The 19807-nt window shown below is 37.8% G+C and overlaps 2 long non-coding RNA genes across 2 annotated transcripts; both read left to right on the top strand.

Annotated features, from left to right (window-relative positions):
* Nucleotides 1–686: 686 nt before the first annotated feature.
* LOC136183073 (uncharacterized) lies at nt 687–2073 on the top strand. Its single transcript, XR_010668896.1, has 2 exons — nt 687–987; nt 1594–2073. It is a non-coding gene; the product is annotated as an uncharacterized lncRNA (long non-coding RNA).
* Nucleotides 2074–8431: 6358 nt separating this feature from the next.
* LOC136183081 (uncharacterized) lies at nt 8432–9624 on the top strand. The gene is made up of 2 exons (XR_010668900.1): nt 8432–8536; nt 9143–9624. It is a non-coding gene; the product is annotated as an uncharacterized lncRNA (long non-coding RNA).
* Nucleotides 9625–19807: the final 10183 nt, after the last annotated feature.

The following is a 19807-nucleotide window of genomic DNA, read 5'->3' as shown; positions in this document are numbered from 1 at the left end:
TCGATTAATTTTAAAATAGTTTTTTTATAATTCCAATGTGTAGTTATAATAAATTCTGTCGATGTGGTTGCTTAGTAACCATGGGATGGAATTGACAGGTACATTCGATTTGAACCCTCGCTTTGATGACGTCAAAGAACGGTCAAAACCGAGGTTATGAAGAGAGACTGTTTGAGTCATTAGAGTTATTCACTTTAACAAGTGGATCATCATTGTCTCGCTCCGCTCCGCCCCATCGAGACTCAGTTTGAGATTTCATCATAGAACACTCGAAAGCATTCTGATATGATTCAAAAATCTGTAGCGAGACAGTGATCAACAAATTATATAACCAACAGCAACAGCCCTCTGACTCATGGGGGGAAAAACAGTCTCGTAATGAACACAAGCCAACAAACCATTCTACTGTAAATCACACATTACAAATACTAAGAAACACAACAGCTGCTTTTTAAAGCATTAAACAGCTCAATATCTTCAGTTTATCGAGTACCACAAAGCATGCTGGGAAGTGACAGAACGTTGTACAGTACAAGTGTCCAAGAAAAAAACTCGGAGGTCTTCGTGTTTATAACTTTTTTATTAACAAACCTTTATTGACAATTATGAGAGCAACACGACACGAGAGCAGAGTCAGTAGGTCTACGTCTTCATGTGCTTTGAATGAGTCCATTTATTGTGTTAGAAAACGCGGTTTGGAGGAGATTTATTATTACATATAGCACTCAACCAGGGCCGAACTGGCCTAAACGCTCTGCGCATGCTCCACTTTTCCCGCGCATAACGTGTCGTGAGAGACGAGCAGCTCTGATCAAATGACAAACAACACAAACGGGTGCTGAACATAGGCCGCATCCATATGCGGGAATGGGCGGGACTTAACTCCGCCCATTCAGCTCGACGTCAGCAGTCCACTTGACAGCATAGCTAACAGCTAGGCTGCTATCATCAACTATTCCTGCTCGTCCTGAGAAAACTCTACAAACAGTAAGTTAACATTTAACTTTTCTACAACACAGTTAAAACTAATTATATTCAACCCAAATATGTAATTAAAGTCTTAAAACTACACTTTGTTAAATATACAACTATGGTTATTAGTTATTTGTCAGAGCAGTTAGACTTTGTCAGTGTTAGCAGAGAAATACATTCACAAAGTTTTATCCATAAACTGTAAATAAATATGAGACATCCAGAAGAAATCAATATTACAAAGCATACAGTTCATGTTACTGTTCTGACAAAAAGAGGAATGTCTGAGTCTTATATTTACTGATGTCAACAGCGATGAGGTGAACATGGCAAATGAAAAATAATGATTTAGTATTTATTATAAGACATTTGTTTTCTATTGAACCTGTGAAGTCATGGAGTCTGTGGACAGTGTCAGCTTCACACCAAAAACTTTAAGTATTAGAAAAAAATAGTGTTTAAGACTGGCATCTATTATGATGAGTTGCAGCTACCTTGTTCAATATTATTCCTTCAGATGTGGCTCATAACAAAAAAACAGCCTGAGCTGTCACATGTAGTTAACTGTACATTTTGTGTTGTCTGAGGCATTAATTGAACACCTTTGTATTTCTCCTATAGACACAGTGTGGATTATTGGTGACTGGTCCGTCGAGGTGCCCAGAGAGCTGCAGAGACAGAGGAAGAAACCTGAGCCTCAACAACATCTGTGTTTGTTGGTTCTTCTGGGGTGGACTTCAGTTTCTTCTCTTCAACAGCTCGCTGTGAGGGAGGTCTCCCCCGGATGGCCTGAGTGATGTCACCCACAGGCTGAGAGCTGAGACAGGTTTTAAACCTTTTGACAAACCGTTACACCGCGCCCACCTGTCAATCAGGTCAGCTACACGCCTTATTGTGAATAACTCTTATCCTTCATCAAATCAAAACTGATGAGTCATCAAAACATTCACCCCCCGTACAGTGTGTGTCCATCGAGACATGAGCTAATCAGATCTATTTGTTTGTTTTGTACCAAGCTGTAAACATGTTCATCTCTGCTATAAAAACAGACTTTTTTTAATGTTGTTTTTCAGATTAAATAAATATTTCTATATAAATGCACTCCTTTATGTCTACTTATGTGTATACATTTCAGATTTTAAAAGGACAAGACTAAAATGTGCATTAATGCTCAACTCAATAGCTTAGGGAAGGAAGTCTACTTTTACACAACTTTTTATTCTTTTGATAAATACTAATGTAGTTCATTTCTGAAAGTGGGATGGAACAGAGTCATGGCAAAAATATGCCCTTAAACACAGCCCCATTCTTAAATCAAGATACATGGAGAGTAAATAAGATCAATAACTTGTGAATAAAAACAGTTCAAAATGATTTAGAAATGTAGACTTATCAGATCAATATCACATAATATCAACTTCTCCCATCTAAACTGGACAAAGGGTTTAAAATAGGAAGAAAATGGTTTGATTGCAAGTTGTTTGGAGGAGATCTAGTTTTATTTGAACAGCTGAAGCATGAATACAGTCTTCCAAGGTGCAAACCCTCCTCCTCCTCCTGAAGCCTGTGGAGCTCCTTCATGTACTGCTGTCTTATCTGCTGGCTATCTTCTCTCAGCAGAACTTCGACTGTTGAAAAGTCATTCAGAAGAAGCTCGAGCATGTGACATGGATCCAGGAGAACATGGACTTTTAGTGAGGGGTCTTCAGGATGGCAAAGAAAGAGAGAAAATATCAGTTATTCATTAAATCATTTTGTTTGTTCTCATCTATTTTTCTGTATTCATCTGTGTGTAAGAGCACATTTATAAATTCAACAGTGTACTACCCAGACAACAAAGGTCCAGTATTCAGGTAATCAACATCTATTCAAAGTTAAGAAGATAAACCTTCTTGTAATCATGCTGTTTTCAGCTCTCTCACTCACACAATGATATTCCACATCAAATGGTCTCAGATTTTGTGTGAGGAAAAATTAAGCAGTTTATTGTGGATAGTACTTCATCTTAACATGAAACAAATATAACCTGAATTATTTAAATCATTAACAGGTCCCGAGACCGGAGGTTGCCCCTTGGTGCTGAAGCTTTATTAACTGAGAAAGATACACATATTACTCATCTTCAGAAAAGTCATATATTCCCAACAACTAGATGTTATTTAAATGAATTCTGATTTTGGCTAAATATTTCTTATATGCGATGAAATGGCTCAGCAAAGCACCCTCCTTTTAGTTTTAAAATGTCTATCCACTGTTGAAAATCTAAAGATCACAAATCAGAAATGTATAAAAGAATATCTCCAAATTAGCAGACTCCTCCTGTTTTGTTTGTTTTTCTATTATTCAATATTGATATTTGTTCAATTTGTATACTTGTTTATTTTTAATTCTGTACTACAGTAGACGTGGGAAGTTATCTTGTGTGCACATAAAAATGATCTTGTGGTAATAAGTTATCTAATGCAGACAAGGTGGATGATAATATGAGCACACAAGATAATGTATATGTTTTACCTTTGGGACTTTAAAGGCAGGGTTGGTCATTGGTAGACGAAGCACTGTAATAAATAACTGTATATGAAGGTATGTGGCACGCTCTCAAGATGACTCTAATGTTTCCGCCTGAGTGAAGTAATAAAAAGACAAAGCTGCATTTAGGAACAGATGGTATTTTATTGAGGTGATTTTTGTCTCTACAGCTCCTGATTAAATCTTTATGGTGAACTCTGAACCTAAACGCTGCACGTTAAAATATCAAATGTAAAAAACATCACTTTTTACAGAGTACAAGAAAAACTAAGCAGGTACAAATCACACATGAAGCCCTCTGCAGTGTCAGAGTGAGGAGGAGGAGGACGAGGCATGTTGGTACTTTACAGACGCCTAACTGCCCTGATCACCATGACGATTTCTGTTGACATTCATTATCACAACAGGGTGAATCCTTACTTTTTAAGTGACCCTTTGCCTTTCAAGCAGTGCCAACATTAGGATAACATTTTTCCACTTGAACACAAAACATCCTGAGCCAGATCAGCGTCTCCTTTCTCTCTCATATCCGCGCTCCCAAGATGCCGATTCTTAATGTCAACATTTACTCTGAATCACAAGAAACCTTTTGCACAGGAGAGGAAATTCTATCCTGATATCGACGCCCCCCCGAGATGATTGATTCTAATATTTTCAGTGATCCATGGCCTTTTCTCAAGTGCCACTATTAGAGTAAAATCTGAACAGAAGCATAAAAATACATACTAGCAAAGTAGGAGGAAACTCTTGCGCATCAGCCACTCAACAAACGGAGGTCGGTGCTCTCACAGAAGAACCTTAGACGTTCAAAATGTGACTCAGTGGACTCCTTCTCTCAGGCAGGATCGAAAGAAAGTCCTGGAGCAGAAGAATCCCTTCAGACAGATGTATTAAGGTGCAAAGGACTAACGTTTGGATGCACTTAAATACATTTGTCTTGAGTGATTCTTCAGCTCCAGTGCTGATCAGAGAGAAGGAGTCCTGAATTATACTTTGAACACACATCCATCAGGTTTACATGTTATGATTCTCTCAATATTCTGCTTTTTAGAGGAAGGAGTTCTCATATTTCAGGGACCGTCTGCCTTCGATTAAAGCTCCCTCTGGACCGACGTGTGTAATCAGAAATATAAAATAATCATCGGCAGGTTACCTTGAAGTTTAGAGCTCATGTTCCTGCACTTCAAGTTTCAATGACTTTAAAAAAAAGTGTCTTACAAACTTTACCTGATGTGATGCTCTAACATCAGCTGAAGTGTTTTTAATATAACTGCAACTTTTGATTCTTTTCATGAAATATTAATCTGCTAATTGTTTTCTCAATTACTTCTGTCGACACACTTAATAAACTGGTTAAGACAGCCCTAGGCTATTACCTCCCAAACCAAGAAAAGGAAGGTCAACACCCTGAAATCAAGTTACTTTGAAACTCTTTTCCACAGGATGAATTCTAAACGTCCTCCGCTTGTCTTTTTTGTGACATCACCAAGTTGAAATCTGCAAAGTATTTAGACAAACACCATGAAGCCCAACTTCTGCTCTGCTCTTTTTTTACTTTCAGCAGTTGCTAAATGAGTTATTTTTCTGCCCAGTCACTTGTAAAGGGGGCGGTTAGCGTCGCAGCTCGTCTCCCATCTTTCATCTTTAAGGACTATGTCTCCGTTTGTCTTCCTTCTTTAGACAATCCATCACGGAAAAATTGTGCAAAAGTGAAACCTCCGTCTGCGCCTCTTTTCCTCAAACAAGTGACATGACAGAAGAGGTCAGAGCAGACGTGATGGAAGGGAACTCGAGGAAGTCTCTGCAGGACAATTTTTAATGTTGGAGGTGATATAAAATGCAAACGACTTCTGTCCTGTGAGGCCGATTTTAAAAATGAATCTAAGAGTCTGCTTTGAAATACAGCGGAGAGAGTCAAAGTGTATTTGAGGGTAGGTCGTGCTGACAGAGGGTCCAAAAACACTGGGATGGTTCTTTGAGTTTGCACTAGAGAACCACTGTAGGGACGTTTTTTTTAATTTCTTTGTTTTGTCTTAATCCAGTCAGAGTATTTGACCACTCAAAGGGAAACTGGGGAACTGTAACTGTGACCCACTAACAGGTGTGACGAGTGCAGTCTGTACGGCCTTCTTTTTAGTCTGAACGAGGCCAGTAATCCAGGACTACAGTTTGTGTGAAACCTCGACACAGTACAAGCCTAAAGTGTCTATGTTAATAAGATGTTGTTGTTTTTTTAATGTCGATCTCTGTTGCCTAGCAAAAGTGTCCAAATTCAAATAAAGCAATAAATCAAAAGCTTCTGTTTTCATCACATTTTTTTTTAACAAACCAGGAATGGCTTCTCCTCAAAGGCTGTTCATATCTGTGTCCCATTCCAGTGGCCGCAGCCTTCGTGGGCTGCATTTCAAGACCGAGTGCGTCACACCGGCGAGACAAGTGCTGTCCCAATTCAGCGGCTCCTTCGAATGCGGCCGAGAAATCATTCATTTTCTTACTTCATTGTTATGTTTGCTATGTTTAGTGTTACTTTAATATACTTTTTAATTAATGAAAATCATTTAAATTAAATTCAGATATCAGCTGGTTCTACTATTATCTTATTGTTGATTTTATGCTAATCTAATATACCAATCCATAAAATGTATATAAATTGAACACATTTGGTTAATTTAAATAATGTTGTTTATTTTGTTTACCTGGACTATGTATGAATTCTCTACAGGTGCAAACTAAATCACAAGAAAATAATCTGACCTTCAACGCTGTCACACACGCTGCTTTTCCTCCCTCAAGAAAATATTTAGACTGCACACTATTTACTGTACTGCCAGCTACCTACCTTAGAGACCAGAAAATAACCAGACCTGTTTGAATATTTAAAATTATAAATAAAATGCTGTGACTAAATCCACAGAAAACTACAGTCCCAGTGATTAATGAGTATCAAGGAGCCACTGCTAGTAGTTTCTCACAGGAAAGAAAGGTAAGAATATCAGTAGAAGAGTAAATCGGAAGCAACTGCGCTTTCACTTCAACCAATCCTCATAGCTTCATTACACCAAAATACCTCCAGTTAGTCTGATGGAACTAAGAAAAATGACTAAAACCTAATGTTAGTGTCAGTATGAAGAGTATTATTACAACCCTGCTTCACAGTATACACAAAATGTAACCTCTATTGTGTAGATTATCAAAATGAACTAGTATAGCTATAATGAAAACAACGAGCAGAAATCAAATTAAACTTTGATTTATTAAAAGAAAACAGAGGTAAAGACTATTTACATTTATTTAAAATCTATCTATCATATTGTATATTTAAATCTGGGTATTTACATTTGATTTGATTTTTTTTTTTAAAGGGAGTTCCTGCTGTACTGCAGGATAAACCTGCTGTTCAAATCGGGGATGAACGCACTTCCTGGTTCCTGCAGGCTGACTCACAGCTGACAACGGACTCAACTTCACCGACTCCAGGGCTTCTCAAACTGGGGCCCGCGGACCTCCTGGAGCCCCGCTATAAATGACTCAACAGTTTTCTCGTGATTTCAGCCCACTAGTGTTTTTTCAGCTGCCTTCCTGACGACCCTCATGATTCAAAGAGGGTGGGTCCTCCTTCAACAAGAAGTCAAAATGTACATTTAAAGTCACAGTGACGGATAAAATAATAAATGTAGGCCTATGTACGGTGAAGTTCTGAAGAACTTTTATTTAGTTGGATGGACTTCAAATCATTTTGTTACATAACATTAGGTTTACTTCATGTTTTTGACTTGATCTTACATAATAATAATAATAATAATAATAATAATAATAATACATTTAGATGGAAAAGGTGAATGATATCAGGTTGTATGGATCTAAATACAAAACAGGGATAGTGTTGTACTGTCGTGCAGCCAACAGGTGGCGCTGTTCTCCATTTATCTGCTCTCAGACTGACGTCACCTTCATCACAGACACATCTCGTTTTTCAAAACAACAAATAAATAAATGTTAAATAATTTCTTCAGAATCGATACAGCCTTAATCGATTAATTACTTAATTAATAATTTTAAAATTGTATTTTATAATTCTAATGTGTAGTTATAATAAATTCTGTCGATGTGGTTGCTTAGTAACCATGGGATGGAATTGACAGGTACATTCGATTTGAACCCTCGCTTTGATGACGTCAAAGAACGGTCAAAACCGAGGTTATGAAGAGAGACTGTTTGAGTCATTAGAGTTATTCACTTTAACAAGTGGATCATCATTGTCTCGGTCCGCCCCGCTCCACCCCTCGAGACTCAGTTTGAGTTTTCATCATAGAACACTCGAAAGCATTCTGATATGATTGAAAAACACGCAACGAGACAGTGTTCAACAAATTATATAACCAACAGCAACAGCCCTCTGACTCATGGGGGGAAAAACAGTCTCGTAATGAACACAAGCCAACAAACCATTCTACTGTAAATCACACATTACAAATACTAAGAAACACAACAGCTGCTTTTTAAAGCATTAAACAGCTCAATATCTTCAGTTTATCGAGTACCACAAAGCATGCTGGGAAGTGACAGAACGTTGTACAGTACAAGTGTCCAAGAAAAAAACTCGGAGGTCTTCGTGTTTATAACTTTTTTATTAACAAACCTTTATTGACAATTATGAGAGCAACACGACACGAGAGCAGAGTCAGTAGGTCTACGTCTTCATGTGCTTTGAATGAGTCCATTTATTGTGTTAGAAAACGCGGTTTGGAGGAGATTTATTATTACATATTGCACTCAACCAGGGCCGAACTGGCCTAAACGCTCTGCGCATGCTCCACTTTTCCCGCGCATAACGTGTCGTGAGAGACGAGCAGCTCTGATCAAATGACAAACAACACAAACGGGTGCTGAACATAGGCCGCATCCATATGCGGGAATGGGCGGGACTTAACTCCGCCCATTCAGCTCGACGTCAGCAGTCCACTTGACAGCATAGCTAACAGCTAGGCTGCTATCATCAACTATTCCTGCTCGTCCTGAGAAAACTCTACAAACAGTAAGTTAACATTTAACTTTTCTACAACACAGTTAAAACTAATTATATTCAACCCAAATATGTAATTAAAGTCTTAAAACTACACTTTGTTAAATATACAACTATGGTTATTAGTTATTTGTCAGAGCAGTTAGACTTTGTCAGTGTTAGCAGAGAAATACATTCACAAAGTTTTATCCATAAACTGTAAATAAATATGAGACATCCAGAAGAAATCAATATTACAAAGCATACAGTTCATGTTACTGTTCTGACAAAAAGAGGAATGTCTGAGTCTTATATTTACTGATGTCAACAGCGATGAGGTGAACATGGCAAATGAAAAATAATTATTTAGTATTTATTATAAGACATTTGTTTTCTATTGAACCTGTGAAGTCATGGAGTCTGTGGACAGTGTCAGCTTCACACCAAAAACTTTAAGTATTAGAAAAAAATAGTGTTTAAGACTGGCATCTATTATGATGAGTTGCAGCTACCTTGTTCAATATTATTCCTTCAGATGTGGCTCATAACAAAAAAACAGCCTGAGCTGTCACATGTAGTTAACTGTACATTTTGTGTTGTCTGAGGCATTAATTGAACACCTTTGTATTTCTCCTATAGACACAGTGTGGATTATTGGTGACTGGTCCGTCGAGGTGCCCAGAGAGCTGCAGAGACAGAGGAAGAAACCTGAGCCTCAACAACATCTGTGTTTGTTGGTTCTTCTGGGGTGGACTTCAGTTTCTTCTCTTCAACAGCTCGCTGTGAGGGAGGTCTCCCCCGGATGGCCTGAGTGATGTCACCCACAGGCTGAGAGCTGAGACAGGTTTTAAACCTTTTGACAAACCGTTACACCGCGCCCACCTGTCAATCAGGTCAGCTACACGCCTTATTGTGAATAACTCTTATCCTTCATCAAATCAAAACTGATGAGTCATCAAAACATTCACCCCCCCCGTACAGTGTGTGTCCATCGAGACATGAGCTAATCAGATCTATTTGTTTGTTTTGTACCAAGCTGTAAACATGTTCATCTCTGCTATAAAAACAGACTTTTTTTAATGTTGTTTTTCAGATTAAATAAATATTTCTATATAAATGCACTCCTTTATGTCTACTTATGTGTATACATTTCAGATTTTAAAAGGACAAGACTAAAATGTGCATTAATGCTCAACTCAATAGCTTAGGGAAGGAAGTCTACTTTTACACAACTTTTTATTCTTTTGATAAATACTAATGTAGTTCATTTCTGAAAGTGGGATGGAACAGAGTCATGGCAAAAATATGCCCTTAAACACAGCCCCATTCTTAAATCAAGATACATGGAGAGTAAATAAGATCAATAACTTGTGAATAAAAACAGTTCAAAATGATTTAGAAATGTAGACTTATCAGATCAATATCACATAATATCAACTTCTCCCATCTAAACTGGACAAAGGGTTTAAAATAGGAAGAAAATGGTTTGATTGCAAGTTGTTTGGAGGAGATCTAGTTTTATTTGAACAGCTGAAGCATGAATACAGTCTTCCAAGGTGCAAACCCTCCTCCTCCTCCTGAAGCCTGTGGAGCTCCTTCATGTACTGCTGTCTTATCTGCTGGCTATCTTCTCTCAGCAGAACTTCGACTGTTGAAAAGTCATTCAGAAGAAGCTCGAGCATGTGACATGGATCCAGGAGAACATGGACTTTTAGTGAGGGGTCTTCAGGATGGCAAAGAAAGAGAGAAAATATCAGTTATTCATTAAATCATTTTGTTTGTTCTCATCTATTTTTCTGTATTCATCTGTGTGTAAGAGCACATTTATAAATTCAACAGTGTACTACCCAGACAACAAAGGTCCAGTATTCAGGTAATCAACATCTATTCAAAGTTAAGAAGATAAACCTTCTTGTAATCATGCTGTTTTCAGCTCTCTCACTCACACAATGATATTCCACATCAAATGGTCTCAGATTTTGTGTGAGGAAAAATTAAGCAGTTTATTGTGGATAGTACTTCATCTTAACATGAAACAAATATAACCTGAATTATTTAAATCATTAACAGGTCCCGAGACCGGAGGTTGCCCCTTGGTGCTGAAGCTTTATTAACTGAGAAAGATACACATATTACTCATCTTCAGAAAAGTCATATATTCCCAACAACTAGATGTTATTTAAATGAATTCTGATTTTGGCTAAATATTTCTTATATGCGATGAAATGGCTCAGCAAAGCACCCTCCTTTTAGTTTTAAAATGTCTATCCACTGTTGAAAATCTAAAGATCACAAATCAGAAATGTATAAAAGAATATCTCCAAATTAGCAGACTCCTCCTGTTTTGTTTGTTTTTCTATTATTCAATATTGATATTTGTTCAATTTGTATACTTGTTTATTTTTAATTCTGTACTACAGTAGACGTGGGAAGTTATCTTGTGTGCACATAAAAATGATCTTGTGGTAATAAGTTATCTAATGCAGACAAGGTGGATGATAATATGAGCACACAAGATAATGTATATGTTTTACCTTTGGGACTTTAAAGGCAGGGTTGGTCATTGGTAGACGAAGCACTGTAATAAATAACTGTATATGAAGGTATGTGGCACGCTCTCAAGATGACTCTAATGTTTCCGCCTGAGTGAAGTAATAAAAAGACAAAGCTGCATTTAGGAACAGATGGTATTTTATTGAGGTGATTTTTGTCTCTACAGCTCCTGATTAAATCTTTATGGTGAACTCTGAACCTAAACGCTGCACGTTAAAATATCAAATGTAAAAAACATCACTTTTTACAGAGTACAAGAAAAACTAAGCAGGTACAAATCACACATGAAGCCCTCTGCAGTGTCAGAGTGAGGAGGAGGAGGACGAGGCATGTTGGTACTTTACAGACGCCTAACTGCCCTGATCACCATGACGATTTCTGTTGACATTCATTATCACAACAGGGTGAATCCTTACTTTTTAAGTGACCCTTTGCCTTTCAAGCAGTGCCAACATTAGGATAACATTTTTCCACTTGAACACAAAACATCCTGAGCCAGATCAGCGTCTCCTTTCTCTCTCATATCCGCGCTCCCAAGATGCCGATTCTTAATGTCAACATTTACTCTGAATCACAAGAAACCTTTTGCACAGGAGAGGAAATTCTATCCTGATATCGACGCCCCCCCGAGATGATTGATTCTAATATTTTCAGTGATCCATGGCCTTTTCTCAAGTGCCACTATTAGAGTAAAATCTGAACAGAAGCATAAAAATACATACTAGCAAAGTAGGAGGAAACTCTTGCGCATCAGCCACTCAACAAACGGAGGTCGGTGCTCTCACAGAAGAACCTTAGACGTTCAAAATGTGACTCAGTGGACTCCTTCTCTCAGGCAGGATCGAAAGAAAGTCCTGGAGCAGAAGAATCCCTTCAGACAGATGTATTAAGGTGCAAAGGACTAACGTTTGGATGCACTTAAATACATTTGTCTTGAGTGATTCTTCAGCTCCAGTGCTGATCAGAGAGAAGGAGTCCTGAATTATACTTTGAACACACATCCATCAGGTTTACATGTTATGATTCTCTCAATATTCTGCTTTTTAGAGGAAGGAGTTCTCATATTTCAGGGACCGTCTGCCTTCGATTAAAGCTCCCTCTGGACCGACGTGTGTAATCAGAAATATAAAATAATCATCGGCAGGTTACCTTGAAGTTTAGAGCTCATGTTCCTGCACTTCAAGTTTCAATGACTTTAAAAAAAAGTGTCTTACAAACTTTACCTGATGTGATGCTCTAACATCAGCTGAAGTGTTTTTAATATAACTGCAACTTTTGATTCTTTTCATGAAATATTAATCTGCTAATTGTTTTCTCAATTACTTCTGTCGACACACTTAATAAACTGGTTAAGACAGCCCTAGGCTATTACCTCCCAAACCAAGAAAAGGAAGGTCAACACCCTGAAATCAAGTTACTTTGAAACTCTTTTCCACAGGATGAATTCTAAACGTCCTCCGCTTGTCTTTTTTGTGACATCACCAAGTTGAAATCTGCAAAGTATTTAGACAAACACCATGAAGCCCAACTTCTGCTCTGCTCTTTTTTTACTTTCAGCAGTTGCTAAATGAGTTATTTTTCTGCCCAGTCACTTGTAAAGGGGGCGGTTAGCGTCGCAGCTCGTCTCCCATCTTTCATCTTTAAGGACTATGTCTCCGTTTGTCTTCCTTCTTTAGACAATCCATCACGGAAAAATTGTGCAAAAGTGAAACCTCCGTCTGCGCCTCTTTTCCTCAAACAAGTGACATGACAGAAGAGGTCAGAGCAGACGTGATGGAAGGGAACTCGAGGAAGTCTCTGCAGGACAATTTTTAATGTTGGAGGTGATATAAAATGCAAACGACTTCTGTCCTGTGAGGCCGATTTTAAAAATGAATCTAAGAGTCTGCTTTGAAATACAGCGGAGAGAGTCAAAGTGTATTTGAGGGTAGGTCGTGCTGACAGAGGGTCCAAAAACACTGGGATGGTTCTTTGAGTTTGCACTAGAGAACCACTGTAGGGACGTTTTTTTTAATTTCTTTGTTTTGTCTTAATCCAGTCAGAGTATTTGACCACTCAAAGGGAAACTGGGGAACTGTAACTGTGACCCACTAACAGGTGTGACGAGTGCAGTCTGTACGGCCTTCTTTTTAGTCTGAACGAGGCCAGTAATCCAGGACTACAGTTTGTGTGAAACCTCGACACAGTACAAGCCTAAAGTGTCTATGTTAATAAGATGTTGTTGTTTTTTTAATGTCGATCTCTGTTGCCTAGCAAAAGTGTCCAAATTCAAATAAAGCAATAAATCAAAAGCTTCTGTTTTCATCACATTTTTTTTTAACAAACCAGGAATGGCTTCTCCTCAAAGGCTGTTCATATCTGTGTCCCATTCCAGTGGCCGCAGCCTTCGTGGGCTGCATTTCAAGACCGAGTGCGTCACACCGGCGAGACAAGTGCTGTCCCAATTCAGCGGCTCCTTCGAATGCGGCCGAGAAATCATTCATTTTCTTACTTCATTGTTATGTTTGCTATGTTTAGTGTTACTTTAATATACTTTTTAATTAATGAAAATCATTTAAATTAAATTCAGATATCAGCTGGTTCTACTATTATCTTATTGTTGATTTTATGCTAATCTAATATACCAATCCATAAAATGTATATAAATTGAACACATTTGGTTAATTTAAATAATGTTGTTTATTTTGTTTACCTGGACTATGTATGAATTCTCTACAGGTGCAAACTAAATCACAAGAAAATAATCTGACCTTCAACGCTGTCACACACGCTGCTTTTCCTCCCTCAAGAAAATATTTAGACTGCACACTATTTACTGTACTGCCAGCTACCTACCTTAGAGACCAGAAAATAACCAGACCTGTTTGAATATTTAAAATTATAAATAAAATGCTGTGACTAAATCCACAGAAAACTACAGTCCCAGTGATTAATGAGTATCAAGGAGCCACTGCTAGTAGTTTCTCACAGGAAAGAAAGGTAAGAATATCAGTAGAAGAGTAAATCGGAAGCAACTGCGCTTTCACTTCAACCAATCCTCATAGCTTCATTACACCAAAATACCTCCAGTTAGTCTGATGGAACTAAGAAAAATGACTAAAACCTAATGTTAGTGTCAGTATGAAGAGTATTATTACAACCCTGCTTCACAGTATACACAAAATGTAACCTCTATTGTGTAGATTATCAAAATGAACTAGTATAGCTATAATGAAAACAACGAGCAGAAATCAAATTAAACTTTGATTTATTAAAAGAAAACAGAGGTAAAGACTATTTACATTTATTTAAAATCTATCTATCATATTGTATATTTAAATCTGGGTATTTACATTTGATTTGATTTTTTTTTTTAAAGGGAGTTCCTGCTGTACTGCAGGATAAACCTGCTGTTCAAATCGGGGATGAACGCACTTCCTGGTTCCTGCAGGCTGACTCACAGCTGACAACGGACTCAACTTCACCGACTCCAGGGCTTCTCAAACTGGGGCCCGCGGACCTCCTGGAGCCCCGCTATAAATGACTCAACAGTTTTCTCGTGATTTCAGCCCACTAGTGTTTTTTCAGCTGCCTTCCTGACGACCCTCATGATTCAAAGAGGGTGGGTCCTCCTTCAACAAGAAGTCAAAATGTACATTTAAAGTCACAGTGACGGATAAAATAATAAATGTAGGCCTATGTACGGTGAAGTTCTGAAGAACTTTTATTTAGTTGGATGGACTTCAAATCATTTTGTTACATAACATTAGGTTTACTTCATGTTTTTGACTTGATCTTACATAATAATAATAATAATAATAATAATAATAATAATACATTTAGATGGAAAAGGTGAATGATATCAGGTTGTATGGATCTAAATACAAAACAGGGATAGTGTTGTACTGTCGTGCAGCCAACAGGTGGCGCTGTTCTCCATTTATCTGCTCTCAGACTGACGTCACCTTCATCACAGACACATCTCGTTTTTCAAAACAACAAATAAATAAATGTTAAATAATTTCTTCAGAATCGATACAGCCTTAATCGATTAATTACTTAATTAATAATTTTAAAATTGTATTTTATAATTCTAATGTGTAGTTATAATAAATTCTGTCGATGTGGTTGCTTAGTAACCATGGGATGGAATTGACAGGTACATTCGATTTGAACCCTCGCTTTGATGACGTCAAAGAACGGTCAAAACCGAGGTTATGAAGAGAGACTGTTTGAGTCATTAGAGTTATTCACTTTAACAAGTGGATCATCATTGTCTCGGTCCGCCCCGCTCCACCCCTCGAGACTCAGTTTGAGTTTTCATCATAGAACACTCGAAAGCATTCTGATATGATTGAAAAACACGCAACGAGACAGTGTTCAACAAATTATATAACCAACAGCAACAGCCCTCTGACTCATGGGGGGAAAAACAGTCTCGTAATGAACACAAGCCAACAAACCATTCTACTGTAAATCACACATTACAAATACTAAGAAACACAACAGCTGCTTTTTAAAGCATTAAACAGCTCAATATCTTCAGTTTATCGAGTACCACAAAGCATGCTGGGAAGTGACAGAACGTTGTACAGTACAAGTGTCCAAGAAAAAAACTCGGAGGTCTTCGTGTTTATAACTTTTTTATTAACAAACCTTTATTGACAATTATGAGAGCAACACGACACGAGAGCAGAGTCAGTAGGTCTACGTCTTCATGTGCTTTGAATGAGTCCATTTATTGTGTTAGAAAACGCGGTTTGGAGGACATTTATTATTACATATTGCACTCAACCAGGGCCGAACTGGCCTAAACGCTCTGCGCATGCTCCACTTTTCCCGCGCATAACGTGTCGTGAGAGACGAGCAGCTCTGATCAAATGACAAACAACACAAACGGGTGCTGAACATAGGCCGCATCCATATGCGGGAATGGGCGGGACTTAACTCCGCCCATTCAGCTCGACGTCAGCAGTCCACTTGACAGCATAGCTAACAGCTAGGCTGCTATCATCAACTATTCCTGCTCGTCCTGAGAAAACTCTACAAACAGTAAGTTAACATTTAACTTTTCTACAACACAGTTAAAACTAATTATATTCAACCCAAATATGTAATTAAAGTCTTAAAACTACACTTTGTTAAATATACAACTATGGTTATTAGTTATTTGTCAGAGCAGTTAGACTTTGTCAGTGTTAGCAGAGAAATACATTCACAAAGTTTTATCCATAAACTGTAAATAAATATGAGACATCCAGAAGAAATCAATATTACAAAGCATACAGTTCATGTTACTGTTCTGACAAAAAGAGGAATGTCTGAGTCTTATATTTACTGATGTCAACAGCGATGAGGTGAACATGGCAAATGAAAAATAATGATTTAGTATTTATTATAAGACATTTGTTTTCTATTGAACCTGTGAAGTCATGGAGTCTGTGGACAGTGTCAGCTTCACACCAAAAACTTTAAGTATTAGAAAAAATAGTGTTTAAGACTGGCATCTATTATGATGAGTTGCAGCTACCTTGTTCAATATTATTCCTTCAGATGTGGCTCATAACAAAAAAACAGCCTGAGCTGTCACATGTAGTTAACTGTACATTTTGTGTTGTCTGAGGCATTAATTGAACACCTTTGTATTTCTCCTATAGACACAGTGTGGATTATTGGTGACTGGTCCATCGAGGTGCCCAGAGAGCTGCAGAGACAGAGGAAGAAACCTGAGCCTCAACAACATCTGTGTTTGTTGGTTCTTCTGGGGTGGACTTCAGTTTCTTCTCTTCAACAGCTCGCTGTGAGGGAGGTCTCCCCCGGATGGCCTGAGTGATGTCACCCACAGGCTGAGAGCTGAGACAGGTTTTAAACCTTTTGACAAACCGTTACACCGCGCCCACCTGTCAATCAGGTCAGCTACACGCCTTATTGTGAATAACTCTTATCCTTCATCAAATCAAAACTGATGAGTCATCAAAACATTCACCCCCCGTACAGTGTGTGTCCATCGAGACATGAGCTAATCAGATCTATTTGTTTGTTTTGTACCAAGCTGTAAACATGTTCATCTCTGCTATAAAAACAGACTTTTTTTAATGTTGTTTTTCAGATTAAATAAATATTTCTATATAAATGCACTCCTTTATGTCTACTTATGTGTATACATTTCAGATTTTAAAAGGACAAGACTAAAATGTGCATTAATGCTCAACTCAATAGCTTAGGGAAGGAAGTCTACTTTTACACAACTTTTTATTCTTTTGATAAATACTAATGTAGTTCATTTCTGAAAGTGGGATGGAACAGAGTCATGGCAAAAATATGCCCTTAAACACAGCCCCATTCTTAAATCAAGATACATGGAGAGTAAATAAGATCAATAACTTGTGAATAAAAACAGTTCAAAATGATTTAGAAATGTAGACTTATCAGATCAATATCACATAATATCAACTTCTCCCATCTAAACTGGACAAAGGGTTTAAAATAGGAAGAAAATAGTTTGATTGCAAGTTGTTTGGAGGAGATCTAGTTTTATTTGAACAGCTGAAGCATGAATACAGTCTTCCAAGGTGCAAACCCTCCTCCTCCTCCTGAAGCCTGTGGAGCTCCTTCATGTACTGCTGTCTTATCTGCTGGCTATCTTCTCTCAGCAGAACTTCGACTGTTGAAAAGTCATTCAGAAGAAGCTCGAGCATGTGACATGGATCCAGGAGAACATGGACTTTTAGTGAGGGGTCTTCAGGATGGCAAAGAAAGAGAGAAAATATCAGTTATTCATTAAATCATTTTGTTTGTTCTCATCTATTTTTCTGTATTCATCTGTGTGTAAGAGCACATTTATAAATTCAACAGTGTACTACCCAGACAACAAAGGTCCAGTATTCAGGTAATCAACATCTATTCAAAGTTAAGAAGATAAACCTTCTTGTAATCATTCTGTTTTCAGCTCTCTCACTCACACAATGATATTCCACATCAAATGGTCTCAGATTTTGTGTGAGGAAAAATTAAGCAGTTTATTGTGGATAGTACTTCATCTTAACATGAAACAAATATAACCTGAATTATTTAAATCATTAACAGGTCCCGAGACCGGAGGTTGCCCCTTGGTGCTGAAGCTTTATTAACTGAGAAAGATACACATATTACTCATCTTCAGAAAAGTCATATATTCCCAACAACTAGATGTTATTTAAATGAATTCTGATTTTGGCTAAATATTTCTTATATGCGATGAAATGGCTCAGCAAAGCACCCTCCTTTTAGTTTTAAAATGTCTATCCACTGTTGAAAATCTAAAGATCACAAATCAGAAATTTATAAAAGAATATCTCCAAATTAGCAGACTCCTCCTGTTTTGTTTGTTTTTCTATTATTCAATATTGATATTTGTTCAATTTGTATACTTGTTTATTTTTAATTCTGTACTACAGTAGACGTGGGAAGTTATCTTGTGTGCACATAAAAATGATCTTGTGGTAATAAGTTATCTAATGCAGACAAGGTGGATGATAATATGAGCACACAAGATAATGTATATGTTTTACCTTTGGGACTTTAAAGGCAGGGTTGGTCATTGGTAGACGAAGCACTGTAATAAATAACTGTATATGAAGGTATGTGGCACGCTCTCAAGATGACTCTAATGTTTCCGCCTGAGTGAAGTAATAAAAAGACAAAGCTGCATTTAGGAACAGATGGTATTTTATTGAGGTGATTTTTGTCTCTACAGCTCCTGATTAAATCTTTATGGTGAACTCTGAACCTAAACGCTGCACGTTAAAATATCAAATGTAAAAAACATCACTTTTTACAGAGTACAAGAAAAACTAAGCAGGTACAAATCACACATGAAGCCCTCTGCAGTGTCAGAGTGAGGAGGAGGAGGACGAGGCATGTTGGTACTTTACAGACGCCTAACTGCCCTGATCACCATGACGATTTCTGTTGACATTCATTATCACAACAGGGTGAATCCTTACTTTTTAAGTGACCCTTTGCCTTTCAAGCAGTGCCAACATTAGGATAACATTTTTCCACTTGAACACAAAACATCCTGAGCCAGATCAGCGTCTCCTTTCTCTCTCATATCCGCGCTCCCAAGATGCCGATTCTTAATGTCAACATTTACTCTGAATCACAAGAAACCTTTTGCACAGGAGAGGAAATTCTATCCTGATATCGACGCCCCCCCGAGATGATTGATTCTAATATTTTCAGTGATCCATGGCCTTTTCTCAAGTGCCACTATTAGAGTAAAATCTGAACAGAAGCATAAAAATACATACTAGCAAAGTAGGAGGAAACTCTTGCGCATCAGCCACTCAACAAACGGAGGTCGGTGCTCTCAGAGAAGAACCTTAGACGTTCAAAATGTGACTCAGTGGACTCCTTCTCTCAGGCAGGATCGAAAGAAAGTCCTGGAGCAGAAGAATCCCTTCAGACAGATGTATTAAGGTGCAAAGGACTAACGTTTGGATGCACTTAAATACATTTGTCTTGAGTGATTCTTCAGCTCCAGTGCTGATCAGAGAGAAGGAGTCCTGAATTATACTTTGAACACACATCCATCAGGTTTACATGTTATGATTCTCTCAATATTCTGCTTTTTAGAGGAAGGAGTTCTCATATTTCAGGGACCGTCTGCCTTCGATTAAAGCTCCCTCTGGACCGACGTGTGTAATCAGAAATATAAAATAATCATCGGCAGGTTACCTTGAAGTTTAGAGCTCATGTTCCTGCACTTCAAGTTTCAATGACTTTAAAAAA

Source organism: Labrus bergylta, chromosome 16 (genome assembly GCF_963930695.1).
Source record: "Labrus bergylta chromosome 16, fLabBer1.1, whole genome shotgun sequence".
NCBI classification, from domain to species: domain Eukaryota; kingdom Metazoa; phylum Chordata; class Actinopteri; order Labriformes; family Labridae; genus Labrus; species Labrus bergylta.
This window is presented reverse-complemented; position numbering and strand designations above follow the sequence as displayed.